General features: G+C 46.3%; 1 protein-coding gene across 2 annotated transcripts in view; it reads right to left on the bottom strand.

Moving 5' to 3' along the window:
• ARHGEF40 (Rho guanine nucleotide exchange factor 40) overlaps positions 1-16,781 on the bottom strand; it is a 382,900-nt gene that overhangs the window by 256,081 nt on the left and 110,038 nt on the right. The gene's annotated exons all lie outside the window — the stretch shown is intronic.

The raw sequence follows: 16,781 nt of genomic DNA, 5'->3' as shown, positions 1-16,781 counted from the left end.
GCAGCAGCAGCGGCGGAGGGGGGCGCACTGCTCAGTGAGTCCTCGGCACGGCGGCCATTTTAAGAGTGGCGGAGAGTCCGGGAACAGCTGCCCGCTGCCGTCTGTGTCTTGTTTCGTCTGCCTGGGTAAAACTCTTAACATTACAAGGAAACTTTTTTCAATTGTCACACAGTGTTTCAAATGGAAAACAAGCGTTGTCAGAGCCGCCCCCATTGGAGCACAGGGAGGAGACTGCGAGTGAGCGGGGAGCTGGCACAGACTGACGGAAAAACAGCCCTGGCAAAAAAAAAAAAAAGGAAACACCCACAATGGGCCACCTCTTCATGACGAAAGAAGGGGTCGGGGCTTAAAAAAAACACAGAAACGCCCACGAATCTGCTCCAAGAATGAGTGACATTATTCTCTCCAATGGCTAGCCTCCATTTATGGAACTAGCCAATGGAAGAGAGAGGCGGGTTCAGCCCCAGTAACTGAAAAACAAAATTTCTCGAGCTGCGCGACACTGCTGCGCAGTGTACGCCAGTCGAGACCTAAAAATGGGTCGAAAAGGAGGGTGAAGCTTGTCACCTATAACGGTGAGCCTGCCCAGCATTCTTGGCACTGATTTAGCCACCTTCGAGACCAACTGTCACAAAAGCAGTCAGAGGGGTCACAAGGGGCAAGCCAGGGTTCACAGCTGCGACCAATGGTGACCACTAAATGACATTCATGCACCTTCTCTACAGGCTACTGGTGGGAGGAAACTTTTACAGATGCTGATGACTGGGGTCAGACAGCTTTCGTCAGCAGCAAAAAGACTTTCAATCAATTCCATATTATGTCAATAACAGCCAGATGCTGAATGTCTTGGATACATGTCGTCATTTGCAACCAGTGATGCCTTGTTACAAATTAGTAATCTTATTTAGATTGAGTCCTTGTTATTGTCTTCCTGTGCCTACTCACCTCGGTGTAGGGTCAATTGAAGATTACCGGTAAGTATTTGGGACGTTAGTCATTCAGTAAAAAGCCTGATTTTGGTTCAAACATTCAAAGTCCCTGGTTGCCATGATAATAAGAGCAAAAACTCTAAATAGCTTATTTTTCAGATCCAAATAGAATCTTGATTGGCGCCTCCTGGAATATTTATTTTCTTTACTGACTACAAGCAACTGGTTTGTTAAAGTATATTTGTTGCGGTGGGGAAAAAGTAGTTCCGGGACCTGGAGCTGCTAGGGAACGTCAATGAGGTACCTTGCGCACACCAGTGCCCCAAGAATACCCAACCGTAGCTCAATGCATCCTGAAGGAGGGCACCCATACCTTGGATATTTATTGCGCTAGTCTCTCATGCCAACCTCTATTTGCACCTAGATGCCTATGAAAGTGGAAGATATGTGGTGTGGTTGTGATACCTCGGCAAGTAATAATGTCACATGGTCCAGTTAGGTTTGTTTAAGAAAAAAACTAGCTCAGTCATGGGTAGGGGTGCCACTGAGCAGTCAGGCTTAAGCAACGGAACAAGGGTAAAGCATTTAGAACTACCAAAACAAATATTAAGTAAGAAACAACACAGTAAAAAACTGACAGCAATTAATAATAATATAGCATATTTTTACATTAAAATAGACATCAAAATAACAAAAATCTATTGAGGAAAACTAGAGATATGAATTTTTGCAGGTAAGTAAATCACTTTAGGCCATTCTTGGAAAATGAAATAAATCGTTGTGAACAGTTTAGCACTGTAGCCATCTGGCTAATACGGCTACTTCTCTTAATTTGGATGGGCCACAACGGGCTGCGGGACAGTCAGTGGGACCAATGGGTTCCAGGGAGACATTCACCTGTCAAGTCCAGCTCTCAGGGTCTTTTCTGAATTTTTAACCAGTAATGCGGTCCAGCCGAGAAGTGGTCCTGAAGCTGGGGATGTAGGATGTGAAAGATGCTGAAGATGCTGAAGAGATATGGTGAGTATTTATGGGGCCACCCTGGTATCCGCAAGCGTCAGGGGTTATCTCCGCCCTCAGGACTCAATGCAGCAGGGGAGTCCAGAGCAGATCTAGCTGCTGTTGGTCAACTGGTATCCCGGTCACAGCAGTGTCAGCGGTTACTTTCAATTTAGTGAATCTTTTGCTTTGGGGAACCAGATTCCACTTTGTCTTTGGCTATGGGTCCCACTGGCTTTGGGACACCTCTGGAAGTTTAGGAATCGGTCACCCAGCAGGCACTTCAGCATCCCGCGGTGGGCAGGCGTTCCTGGGCAGCTGAGCTCTCAAGGAGTGCAGGGTTCCTTAGCTTTTGGTGGTCCTGATGCTTAACAAGAGGCTAGCCAACAAGCCTTTGGAGTCACTCCTGGCACAAGTGGAGCACTTTATACAAGGCACAGTCCTCTTTTTGCGAATCCCTTGTGCACAGAAAGTGTATTATAGCCTTTGGTGCATCCTCACTTTGCTGGGTCTAGGGAGCAGCAGGGCAGTGCTTCATATGTCGTATTTCCAGTCAAGTAGTGACCTGAGAGCTGTGGTGCCACTTTCATGCAATCTTCTCCCCATTTGTGGCAGGAGAGGACTCAGTAGCCAATGAGGTATTAGTTCCCATGAAGCAACCCTTCCAACTTCAAATCACTTCTTGGGGTTTGGCCACCAAACAATCCCAGGATACCTTTCTCTGCCCATAGTGCAAGTCGTCATCTCATGTGAGGCGCCTTAGGCAAGTCCCTGGGGTCTACCCAGCATAATGAGTAACTGCTACTGGAAAACCGGTTATGCAGCAGGTTTTCTCCCTCTGCAGGAGATGCCAACCTGGCTTCCTACGCAAAGGAGGGGGCAGGTGAAAGTTTGATTGCCATTTGCTTCACTGTAGTGGTAGCCTCTTTGAGGCTGTGCCTCTGTGGCCACCGTCCAATAGTGATCCTACTGGAGGTCATACCTCTTCTCTCCAGCAATTCTCTTTGTTCCCTGTTCCTAGGAGTGCTTCATACTTCTGAGCAGGGAGGCAGCATGTTGCCTTGGCTGACAACTGCAGCAGATACACAGGAAAGGCTACTGGAAGTTAGGGCAACAAAGTGGTGTCTTTCTAAAGTCACTTTTCTATTAAAAGTTACTTTAAATCCAATCTCAGCAATGAGTCAAGTTTAATATAACAACCATAAAAATGCCAATTTTGTGTTTTCCACTGTCAAGGCATGTAAAACACAAAAGGAGCATGCCCTTCTTTTTATCATTGACCCCCCGCCTGGTGGGCTATTTTATTTATTTATTTGTTTATTTATTTGAAGAGTTTTATATAGCGCTGGCTAGACCCAGAGATATCAGAGCGCTTTACATGAACGCTATAGTGGGAAACTTCCTTCACAACGCGGGCATTGCATCGCAATGCCTTTACATCACAGGCATTACAACACAAAAGGTTGTAACGACTTGCGCTGGATGCAGCTCTAACCGAACGAATAGTATGATTTACTATTCCTTCACCTTCCCTACTGTATGTAGACTGGAGTTGGAATAGTAAATCATACTATTACTAAATCCAGCGCCATCCAGCGCAGCCCTCCAGCGCAAGTCGTTGTAACGACTTGCGTTGTAACAAACGCGATGTAAAGTACCGCGTTGTAAATGTATGCGTAGTAACGTCATACATTCCGCGATAGGTGACTTACTAACATTGAAAAGGAAGGGTTTGACCTGGCAAAGGGTTTATTTTGCTATGCTGAGTTGGTAGTTTTAAAGCTGCCTGACTAGGCTGTAGGGCAGGCCTAGAGTCACGTTTTCATCGTGTTACTGCAGTGGGGGCTCAATTAAGAGTCAACTAGTGATATTTAATACAAGCCTGGGGTACCTTTGGTCCCATATGCTAGAGACTCATAGGTAAGTTAAATGAGGAAATTGTTTATTAGTCAATTGTACACGTACTTTGGGGGTCACAACACCTGCATTGAGACCTGGACATCAAGGCCCGGTGTATTACGGAGTAGAAAAACAGCAGCATGAGTCAAAAAACGTGGGGGGTTGACCTTACATAAAGAGGTCCTTTCCTACACTGCTCTTCTGTTCTCACCCTGACATTTCTCCATTTTAGATAGACTGTGGGTCTCTGGACTCACGTTGAATTGTATATCATGTACCCATGGCAACTGTCTGGGACTCTCATTACCTTCTCGTATTTCACTTTCAAAAAGCCTTTACACAGCTTCTTTCAAAGTTCCTCTCCTGCCTAAAGTTCAGCCCGCCTCCTCTGTCTCGTGAACAGCAGTTGCCACCGGTTACTCGCCTCATTAATGCGGGAGCCCTCTCCTGTGTGCACTGCTGCAGCCGTCCCTTTCTCTTTCCAGGGCGTTGCCACACAACTGTGGGCGTCAAGAAACGGACCCAGAGCTCACCAAGTCTCGTCTTGCCCTGTGCTGCAGCACACCGGCGTCTCTTCGGGGGCTAATACATGTATGTCTGACTGCACTATGTCCACAAGACACAATAATTTCATTTCCGGCTAGAACTGCATTCTGGGAGTTTTTTTTATTTCAATATATTTTGTATTAGAAAAGTTTTTTTTCTCCCAACAATACAAACATATAACATATACACATCACGCCTTTTCGTTACAGGGTTGCAGCTCACACTGGGTATGGCTAACGTATCTCTAGTGTCAACGTATCTGATAAAAAACGTTTTTTTGAAACGTACACGTCAATGGCATTGTACGTGATTACACAGAACTGGCACCCCCTACCGGCAGCCTCGTTCTGAGTGCCGTGGCGTCTTTATAATTCCACCTGGTGCTCTTTCCCGCCTTGGAACGCCGTCGCTGGCACGCACAGGTCGGCTCCTCGGTCCTCAGCGTGCTGCGTGCGTGAAGGCTTAAAAGGAGCTGCGCGCGGTCCGCGTCCTTCAGATCACGCCACCGCGTGCTGAGAATGGGCTTCATCTAGAGAGGATAAAAGTCATCGCCATACTTCAGCTTGCTTAGCCCGAGGCCATGGAATGCGCTTCCTGTGGACGGACCTCCACCCTGCGCTCCCGAGGCTGTCTATCTATTTGACAATCTTCAAAGCACTTTTACTCTCAGTCGACTTTACTCGCATGTTTCCCAGGCCCCGCTGCCCATGACCCTGTTTGTGTAACGCTTTTTCACTTTTATAATCTCATGTTCATCTGTTCTACAGACAACCATCGGGTCGTTCCGATCCAGAGAGCTCACCCGCTGTAACAGACCTAGAGCTGAGACCCCTTTATACCCGACTAGGAGGGCACCCGAGTCAGACAGGGTTCATGCATCTGTGGGGCAGCCCAGGCACCAGCTCAAACTCAAGGCAACACGGGGAGCTCAGCTCCGAAGGGAGCAGGCCACTGATGTTGGCTCAAACCCAGCAAGATGTGTGGTATTCTTCTTCTTCTTGGATGGAGGACATCATCAACACATCCTTCACCACAGAAGAGATCCCCTTGTCTAGGACAAAACCACTAGTTCACTCCCTCCTGAAGGGTGTGGATTTGGACATTTATGTGCACAGCAGCATTCACCCCATCTTCATCCTGACGCTTTAGGGACGAAATTGGGGAAGGTGGTCTTCACCTAACTGGGCAAGCGTAAGGAGGAGGTCGTTTGATGCCACTCAGTCTGTTTTAAGAGCAGGTGATGGGATTCCAGCCATCCTAGTGGGAGTCTGGCCTCAAGCCACAGACTCTGGCAGTGCCTAACTGTTGCTGTCTTGAACCTCTCGGCTGTCTTTTATACGATTGTCCAGAAGGTTCTTCTGCCGTCCCTAGGGATTTTGGAAGTAGGTGTACTGTTTTGCAGTGGGTTATATTGTTCAAGCAGACGTTGACAATAACAATGCCACATTATGACAATACTGTCAGTAGCCTGCTAAGAATTACTTATAGGGTGTGAGGGCCTGCATTTTGCCACGGGTGCCCTCACTTATGCCGAGAATTACCCCCAATAAGCCAGCAGCAGCATATTACCTTGGGTGCCCCCCAAAGCCCAGAATTATATTGAGTATGTCATGGGCAGAGGCAGCCTCACAAGCATTGGGAGAGGAGTTGGCCTAACGGCTAGGGCGGTCGACTTAGAATCTGGGGAACTGGGTTCGAGTCTCTGCAATGACGCTGGACATCCTGTGATCCGTGCCTAACAAAAATGAATGTGTGCCCTCATGTAACGTAACTGGTGCTATGTAAAGCGCTCCGATACCCGATGCTATGTAAAGCGCTCCGATACCCGATTCGGGTTAAGTTCGCGCTATATAAAACTCTGCAAAAAAAGCATAAAACACACAAACACACACTTACTCAAACTCTCTTACTGATGCTCACTCCCTCTCTCATTCACTCTCTTGCCCCCTCAATCACTCCAACTCACTCACACTTTCATTTAATCATTCTCACACACAAACATACTCAAAAGTTTACTTGCAAACACACTTACTCACATCCTTTCACACTCACTGGCTTTCACTCACAACTCCTGACATAAAGGCACTCTGCTTTAAGATTTAGGATTGCTCTGGCTTCAATGACATTCCTGATTCACTTCCCCTTCCACTCCCAATACCCCCTCACTCATTCCTTCTAACTCAAACATAGTCCTTCACTCACTTTGTCGCACTCACTTTTCATTCTCTCACACTCACTGATTTTCACTCAGTATCGCTCTCTTTGACAAGCTCTAAAACACATACATACACAATTATTCAATCTCCTAAACTCACTAACACACATTCGCACATGCTCAGAGAAACAACATTTACTTACTTACCTTGCTTCATTTGCTGGCAACTCTGAGGCTCCATGGAAGCAGCAAAGCATGAATCAAGTGCAGGACATTGCAACCAGCAAGCCAGGATTCCCAACAAAGAGCTAGACAGAGCAGCAGACCCACGTTTTAAAAGGGGAAGGCCCACCTCAAGTTCTCTGCCACCTTATTGGTAGGGCTGAAAGCATAGCCCTATAAGGGGACGTTACGTTGGAGTGCCAGGGCCCGAAGCACAGACCTTTGAAGCATAAATATGTGTGAGAAAGAGACCCTGTGATCTTCCTGCCCTGGCACTTTTGCAAGCCCCTCTGGTCGCCTGACCCAAGGTCAGCCAAGTGCAAGCGTACTATACCGTTCCTTCCCTCCCTCCACGAGATTTTTTTAGAGAAATAACTGAGGAAGCCCTTACCTTGTTACCCTATTCCTCTACACCCCTCCACGGGATGAGGGTGTGTGTGTGTGTGTCTGTCAGTCTCGAAATTCAAGACCAACCCACAGAAAAGCTACCTAGGATAATTTAGAACCCTTTCAGACCGGGTGCTGAGCCATTCCACAATTGTTGATTTGTTGCTGCCTATTGTCAATAGGTGTAATACCCACATTTTGCCGAAAAGCAACGTGGGTAAGGTCAACATGTACAGGTTTGTTCAGGATCTGCACATTATAACTAATGTGGTCATCCTAGTTTCCCTAAGGTTCCCAATGCTGCCACCATCCTTCCATGCATTCAAGCGAATGCCCAATGGTTTACCGTGCTAGAACTCTGTTCTGCCTTCTTTTTCATCCACATACATGAACAGAGTCAGATCCTCTTCGCATTCCAATGGTATTTACTTTTGTGGCACAGGTCGCTCAAGGATTTACGGACTCTCTGTCAATCTTTTCCTAAGCTTCAAAGAAGGACCTGGACATATTGGTCTTCCCCTATGATTCTACTTTGGCTCAAGATATTGGTGACTTACTCTTGGCATCTATTACTTTTGATCACTGCTAGGTCGATTCAATCCACCTCCCCCCAAACTGGCTGACAAAGGGCACAAGGCTTCAAATAAAAAGCTGTAGTTTTGTGCCCCCCCCCGCCTCAGGACAATATCTTGGCCATGATATTTCTGCGGGAAGAGCCATCTGTCACCTGACCACATAAAGCCATTTGTAAGTTTCCTAGTGCAATGACCGTTTCCCAAGATATCGCTTCTTTCTTTCTTTCTTGTGTATGGCTGGGTATTACAGACGATAGGACATAGGCTACTCTGCCATGGCAAAGCCCTAGCAATATTACATCAGAAAGGACATCCATGAAAGCTTGCAACAGTCTAAAGAGACTGAAAATACATTTGTGCAACGAATAAATAGGCACTAACTTTGCCCTTGATAATGTAAAACCATTTACTTTGTATTGTCACACACGCATTGGATTTGCCCCTGGTGTACTGGTCCAGGTCCCTGGGTTCAGAAAAAGACCGTAGATTATTATTGCCCAGCCTTGGACCAGGGCCGGACTGGGAACCAAAGACGGCCCAAATTGCTCGGCCGGCCCCTTAGAGGTGGGGATGAAGGGGGTGCAGCCGAGCTGTTTGCTAGGGCCGGTTTCAGTCGATTTTGTTACAGAGGGCCAATATTTCCGGCCCCCGTTAACAAAACCGCCCCCACCCTGGCAGCCCAAAGGGAAAACACCCGGTGCTTGCTATGGCCATTCCGGCCCTGCCTTGGACCCATTTGCCGCTGGGCTCTCACCTTCTCTCGGCTGTGTGGCTGCTGCACATCTTGTTGAAGCCTCTGAAAACACTGTATGAAGCTCCTCTGATTGCTGCTGTACCCCGTGATGCTGTCATCCTTCTCACCACCGAAACCCAGCATCTCTCTACAGCCGGTTTGTCCCAAAATAATATTTTATTGTTTTCTGATTGGCACATTACTCTCATCCGTCATCCCACCCTGAACCCTGTTTCTCTGATGCCCATATTTGAGGAGGGAGAACAACATGACTGCTTAATTGTCAGTGTCCTGGTCACTATGCCCATATTATTATTACTGATGTCACTGTGGATTTGGGGGTCTTTTGGCAGACCACCAAAGGTGTCAGGGTCACTCTATGGTCCACGGGGGTCCGGAATATAAACTGAGACCAACACTGGAGCCAGAGAGAAAGGATATTTATTACAATCTCATGAGATGGAGAGGGCATTAACAACAGACACCCATAGCTGTCTGAGGAGGCAGGCTGCCTTAGTGCATTGATTCTGCACCTTATATACCCTCTATCCTGCCCCAGGCATGTAAGGGAGTTGTATCAATAATCTTTTATTGCATTCCTAAACAAATTGTAAATCTGGAGAAACAGCAGGGGAGTAGCGTTTGGGTTTTTTCGCAGGATATGGGCAAAACATTATAATTACATAGTACACACGGAGGTCACTCTGATTAATTGGTACTGCAGGGCATAGCATGATTACATGTCAAACAAAGGTTAATCTGATAAGCACAGGTAACGGGGAGGCCCCTATAGGGTGTAGGCGAAAAGCATGTTTATATAATGGAGTCCACAAATATTTAGCTGTTTACCACTGCAGGGCACAGGTGAGAGGTATGATTACACAGCAAGCAGGGATAGGCCTGTTGATGGACACCCGCAGGGCGCAATGTACAGGGTGAGGATGATAAGCATCTGAGAAATTCCCTGTCCGACTGGTTGAGCACGAGCTGGTCAGTTTGTGGCAGGCCAAAACACAAACAGGGTGTGAGTGTCCGTGCAGGAATGTAACAGGTCAAAAGTGAAGCTTCAAAGTGTTTGTGATACGGAAAGAAAGTCAGTCACAAGGGCACAGCACAAAATGGTGGAGTGAATCACAAAATGGCGAAGTGAATGGCAAGACAATAGACCCACTTTTCCACATCACCATTCCCAATTGTGAATTTTTCTTTTTATAAATTAAGTTTTATTGTAATACAAAGGAGAAAAACCTACAGTGAGACATGTTTAGTATCAAGTCTGTAACATCCAAGGGAATTGCATCACTGCCTGTGGCTCTCCTCTTTAACAAGAAACGGCTGAGGAATTTGAGCAAGTATTCCTAATACATAGATCACTACTACAGTATCAACTTGTACACAATTCTCAGGGCATTTGGTAAATGAGGCCTAGCCTGAAGTGTAATTGTGCTGAAAATCAACATATTTGCATTGTAAAGAATAGTAGGGAAAGAAATAAGAGAACATGAAGGGTCATATTGGGGGGGGGGGGGGACTAGAGGTACAAGAGACGGTAAAGATTGGAAGATCTAGGATATCTTTAATCATGGATAATAGAGCCGCTCTATTCTTAGCCTAATTGTGAGTCGATCTACTTTATTGATGGATCATGTCTTAGAAAAGATGAAGGTGTCCTGGTTGAAGGTTACGTTGCATGTATTGTATATCAAATTGTGGAAAGATGTGGATTACTAAACGTAAGGTCTGCACAAGTGGCTGAGCTTGCTGCAGTTACAACTGCATCTTGGCTAAGGACAAGATTGTTATGTTATAGTCATTTATTGAGCATAGACAACCAAGAGCTATAGCCAACCCAATAGAGGTCTAAAGGAATGGGACGATGTAGACAGCATCTTGCTAAAATAGCCATGTTCAGTCAACTTTTTAAAGGTGGTGAAATTCTGGAAGGACCAAATGACTAAAGGCATCATGTACAAGGACTCAAAGTGTGCATCTGGAGTGACACAGGACTTTGGGCTCCTCTGGATGGAGGAGGGTTCTTGATAGCTGATGCAACTCCCACAAAAAATGGGCAATTTATACAAATTCTACTCATTGCCTTGATGTTAGCCAAGAAAATAGGGTGAGGGGTCGCACTGAAATGTCTACTCCCCAAATTTGCATGGTTGTATAACTTGGCAGTCCATGTCAGTAGGGGTGGCATGATGAGTGCAGCAGATATCCATTGGTATGTGCCTTTTCCCCTCTATGGTCCAAAATCATTGCCACACCTATGCCACTTGTCAGCAACATAAAGCTGGGAAAGGGATGAAGACCACCATGTTGCTTATTCTCCTCCTTGGGGCCACTTCATACACCTGCAAATTGATTTTATCCAGGTGCTGAGGTTTGTATCATATTAATATATCCTGCTGACAATCTATGTTTTCAGGGTAGGTGGAAGTCAAACTCACTTTGGGTGTTAAATTTCAGCCTCCATCCTTCGAAAACATTAGCAAATTGAACATAGACATCAAACCAAACCTGAGACTAGACTAATATGAGGTCCCTGTCCTGTTAGGTAAACATTGCATACTCTGCGAGGAACTGTTTCAACATCTTTCTCTATACAACATGACAAACAATATAAATTAGATAATGTTCCATTTCTAAAAGAAAACAAGAGTTGATACTCCATACTTCCCGATACTTAAAAGATAGACAGTTCGAATCTATGGTGCTGGTATAGATAACAGGCTTAGCAACTGTTTAATAACTATCTTCTACACAAAGCTGAAGACAAGTCCTCTCAGCAAACATAACCTTCACAAATCACGGGAGTGTCACGTTTGAAAGTGGTTAATCAATAATACACTGTATGGTAAAATTTTTCCAGGCGAGAGAACTCGCCTTCAGGTGTGTCTGGATTGTTACAGTTTTGTTTAACGGATCAGCAACAGCATGTTTGTTAAATAGAGGTAGTGCCAAAATTGAAGCAGACCGTTGTGTTTCTGATGCTTGTGCAGGTGTAAGATCGTGGCGTTGATCTTGGTGCTAGTGTGTCTATAGGATTGGGGTGTGGGTGGTGGTGTAGGAGGGCATACATAGCTGTAAACGGAAGGTGGTGGTGCATGTGATAGGTTAGGTGGCTGAAGTATGTGTAGGTACACTCTAAACCTAACCCTTTTGCCTATCCTCAGATGTATTCATTCATAAGGGGCAACCTTATAGGTCCCAAGGATAGGTGGCCCATGCTCACACCATTAAGCATTATAGAATAATGCAGAGCAAATGACATACTCTTTTGGAAAAGTGAAGCAGGTGTAGCATAAGGACACTTTCTGTTGCACGCGCTAGTTTCTGTTGCTCGCCCTAAGCGATACAAATGTTTATTCCTAATGGCACTAGAATGCCAAAACTAAAAATACGGAAACATTTATCAGCTGGTTCCTCCATTCAAACCACAAGCCTGGAGCTCAGACCACCTATTAATGCAATAGTATTATCCTCATTGTCTCCCGCTTGAAGATTTAGTATGTGGAAGATAATGCACAGATCTCACAGCCAGACATTACTGCCCCTTTAAACCTCTAGGGCTGAAGACTGCACCCAGGGCTCCTTCAACCAAACTATATAGAATAGATCTGTATCTGAAATGGATGTAGAATTTGCGCTGCAAGAGGAGGCGTTATTTCATCTATAGTTGGCTCATAATGAGGAAACTGTTTAAAAACGATAAACTCCATAGTCAGTGTTCCCTTGCATTTGCTAGCAGTTTGAACAGCCACAAATTCCCAGAACATTTCTTTTAAGCCTGTTTCAGAGACTGCACCTAAATTCTCTGGGGATGACCCCATCTCTCCAATTCCATTTCCCCCAGGAATACTTTAACATGGCTCAGTCAGGGAATTTTCCACACAGAAGCAGGAGACATAAGGTCTCTTAAACCATCACATTAGGTTTCCAGTTCTTTTGCAGTCAATAATCTACACCAGAGACTCACCTGGGAGGTCGCCATCGGGCGGAGCCGTGAGGGGAACGGCGGTAGCAGGCAGCAGGCGGACGCGACCAGGGACTACACTTCCCAGCGGTCCCTGAGCCAGGCAGCGCGCTCGTGATGCGCCGAGAGCGCCCGGAGGCGCCAGTTAAAGGCTGACCCCCCGGGAGCCAGCGGGGGAACACCAGAGACTCACCTGGGAGGTCGCCATCGGGCGGAGCCGTGAGGGGAACGGCGGTAGCAGGCAGCAGGCGGACGCGACCAGGGACTACACTTCCCAGCGCTCCCTGAGCCAGGCAGCGCGCTCGTGACGCGCCGAGAGCGCCCGGAGGCGCCAGTTAAAGGCTGACCCCCCGGGAGCCAGCGGGGGAACACCAGAGACTCACCTGGGAGGTCGCCATCGGGCGGAGCCGTGAGGGGAACGGCGGTAGCAGGCAGCAGGCGGACGCGACCAGGGACTACACTTCCCAGCGGTCCCTGAGCCAGGCAGCGCGCTCGTGACGCGCCGAGAGCGCCCGGAGGCGCCAGTTAAAGGCTGACACCCCCTCTCGCCCCGCGAGTCGCGCGCGGGAGCGCCCGGGGCTAAGCCCGGGCAAAGGGCGGGCCCTCTGTGGCCCTCGGAGGCACAAGGAGGACGGGACGTGCCACCACTCTTGGCCCCATCATATGAGAAGGTACAGCCACTTTATTATCCTTTCAATCCCTACCGTTTTAACATTCTACATTGGTCCCCGGGATCCTGTCTTCCACCTACTATGTCCATCTGGGAAGAGCTGAACGCACTGTGTGGCACAAACTATATCCCGGTTGCTTCTACCCCCCCCATAGTGACCAGAGTCACTGATCAAACAATTAGCACTCCCCAGGCTTCCGCCAACATTACCCTCTCTCTTTCCAATAACTGCAGCCCCTCTTTGCCTGGCCCCAACCCAGCCTCATCAACGTTGGATAAACCTGAGACCCGACCAAATGACTTTGTATCCCCCCTACAATTGCTCCATTGATAGCAAAAATCAATGATTTGGGGGATAGGCTGTCCAGGATCGAAAAATCTGTAACAAGGTCAAAGCCAACACCTGGAAATGCTGTTATATCTACATGTTCGATCCCCGCTAGCATTCAGGAAAGGTCTATCAACAATGCTCCCAGGATACCTCAAACCTGTGACTCCCCTGTTATACCATCCATTCTATCTGGTCGTAGTGTTACTCTGAATCCTGAACATGCCCCACATAGAGTTCCTATTATCTCAGTAGAAAGAGGTCATCGTATTGATCTACCCCCTGAAGCCGCCCCATATGTCACCGTTCTTTCCGGGGTCCCTGCACTCAGCCCAGGCACACGTGAATCACAGCAGGACCTATTGAATAAAGCCATTTATTGGCTCAATAACAATAGACCATTACCATCCGCGCTAGATGGTGGGATACTGAGTGTCAGAAGGGTGGGGTGGCTTGGTCATCTGCCCAAAAATGTTTCGGGGGACTTGATTTTAATCAAATTCAAACGTAGGAACATTACCCCCTTTTTGCGATCTACCCAGCCCAAACTTGGAGATGGCTCCATCTGTATTTGGGACCTGCATGACTTTTACCCTGGTTCCCGAGCACCAAATCACTATAACACTGGATGAAAAGGGGGATTCTGTGTATCTTGGGTTACTGATTTGTTTTGAACCGTTGATTTGTTAAACTATTTTAGTTGGGTTAAATGTATTCCCTTTTAATTATGCAATGTTATGTTGAGTTATTTTTGCATTTATGTATTTGTCTTGGTTGCTTTTATGGTTTTACTCTCAAAAGCCGAATAAAGCTTATCTTGACTTGACCCCATCTCTCCAATTCCATTTCCCCCAGGAATACTTTAACATGGCTCAGTCAGGGAATTTTCCACACAGAAGCAGGAGACATAAGGTCTCTTAAACCATCACATTAGGTTTCCAGTTCTTTTGCAGTCAATAATCTATACCAGTAAGCCAAAAGTCTGCACCCTACTTTCTGGGTTATTCGTCTTAATGCCAGATCCAAGAAACAAAGGGGCAATTGAGATACTCACTGGCAGACCCAAAAGTGATGTTACAAAATTATTTTTTGTCGCTGACAAAACATTAATATTCACACACCCCCAGATTCTGACCCATGCAGGGCTTCCCCCAGAGCCTTAACATTGTATAATTCCTGGGCAGGAGCAACCTTCTTAGAAACTGTCATTTTGTGTACTTTAGAGATGTTTGCGGTGTGTTGGATTAAAAATACTTGTGATTTCTGCACTGTGATTTCTGCACTTTCAGAGCCCAATCTAGATTTGAAGTTAATCTAACACCCATATAGTCAAAGATTGAAACCTGATCAATCGGGTCCTTGCCCACATACATGTTACTGTTTCGATGTTTAAATACATACTCAATTCTGAATGAACAAGGAGGCTTTTCTCACATCATCCATTTTGAATCTGTGAACCCAAAGCCAAATATGTGGACCAAAAGCTCTCTGATTGGCAGGTCACACCGTGAAGAAAAATGCTGTGGTGGGACTCAGTCCCCGTGTTCTGAAAAACAACAATGACATCGCCATAAATGGGCAAAGGAGCATTAATTGCTGGTGGTGCCCCAAAGGAACCTTGTTTTTTTTATGCTTATAATACTCGGGGGTTTGTAGAGCTCGAGGTTGGGTCCCACAGTCTGTGAATCCATTGAAAGGGGTCTTGGACGTTTTTTGAACCTGTTCAGGGACCGAGGACCGTCTCCACCAGCCCAGTGGGAGGTCCAGCAAGGGTCCACAAATTCGAAAGTGGTAACAAACCAAAAGTGAAAGTTTTTTTTTTTTTTTTTTAATGGACAGCCAACTCATACAGTGCACTGACGAAAGCCATGCATAGTGGGGGGCTTATCAGGCATGGCACAGAGCCTGCTGCTACCCCCAATGTGCACAGCAAAAGACCATGTGCAGTGGGGGTTGACTGTGGCTGGTTTAGGCTCAGGGCCTGGTCAACCTAACTACTTATATTTTAGAAACATTTTGTGATGCAAGTGGCATTGTTTAGGCATTATTAATACGAATATAGAATTTGAACTCTTCAAATAATTAGAAAGTTACTTTAAATCAGTGCTACCCAAACCGTACCCATAGATTTCTGGGAGGCTGGCATCAGACTCGTAGCCTGAGGGTAAACGTGGACCCCAGCACCCCCCGGTGCTTCTGTTTTTTGAGTATATATTTACTGTCTGCCTCTGACACTGTACACCTCGTTGTTCGGGCACTCAGAAAAGTAGGTTCTTTCCTTCCCGGCAGCTTATCGAGGGAGCAAGCGACCGCACCACCTGAACTGAGGGAAAACCGTACAACCCTGACTATATCCGCACCAACATCCGGCCGCTTACGCAATCTATTGAATTTATAGACCAAGATGCCTCCGGGGTGCCCCTCTCATATAAAAAACAAACAGCACAACCTGACACACTGAGAGAGACAACTGGAAGCACACAAGGAACGCCTGAAGTGCCTGCATGCAATAAGAAACATCTGGAAGGCCAGACACTGGGCGCGTATGCAAAGTGCAGTTACCAGTTCGTATAAAGGGATATTATTCTGCACCAGAGTTCAAATATTTTCGGAATAAGTAAGATGCTTTCATCAAACAGTTTGCTTGATAGAGCAGAGAGGCTTAAGAAAATAACCGGAGAGGCCTGTGTCGCGCCGAGCTAAGGAGTGTCAGCCTCATAAGAAGCCAAGCACAAGGCTTGGAATCAGGAGATACAGTTATGCAACTCACCTCTTAACTATTTAACAAACTGAGCTGAACTACAGTACCATAGAGCTACTAGTCAGATAAATACCAGATACAAGCAGTGAATAAAACGGCTGGCAAAGTGTAAACAAACGAATAAACGAGTCTTACTTACACTGATGTTATTCTTAAACGTATAAAGTTGTTCTACTTTTTCAACTTTGCTCAGAGTTAGGAATGCTGATTGGACAGTAGGACCTTTGTGGTAAGCATACTGTTTCATCAATTGATTACATATTTCATCAGATTTATGATCCCTTTTGCCATTATCTACACAACTACTACATTCCATAAAACTGTTACCCTTAACCAGGGCCACTGGAATTATGTAGTTGTGCGGCCACAGCGATTTTCGCATAGTTATAGATTTGTGCATTTACCACATAATCCATCATCTGCTGTATAAACTGCAGATTTAACAAAAAAATGTTTTGCTGCTACCTCAAAGGGTTAAAAATGCAGCGACACGTGTTGCAGCGCAGGGTAAGGCCCTTTAGCAAAGCCGGACTGGTCACCTTTCGGTTGCTCATTGCTACCCTAAAGGCACCTTCCTGCATTTGGAGGACGGGAGCAGCCG

The sequence above is a fragment of the Lissotriton helveticus genome, chromosome 5_1 (genome assembly GCF_964261635.1).
Source record: "Lissotriton helveticus chromosome 5_1, aLisHel1.1, whole genome shotgun sequence".
NCBI lineage: Eukaryota > Metazoa > Chordata > Amphibia > Caudata > Salamandridae > Lissotriton > Lissotriton helveticus.
This window is presented reverse-complemented; position numbering and strand designations above follow the sequence as displayed.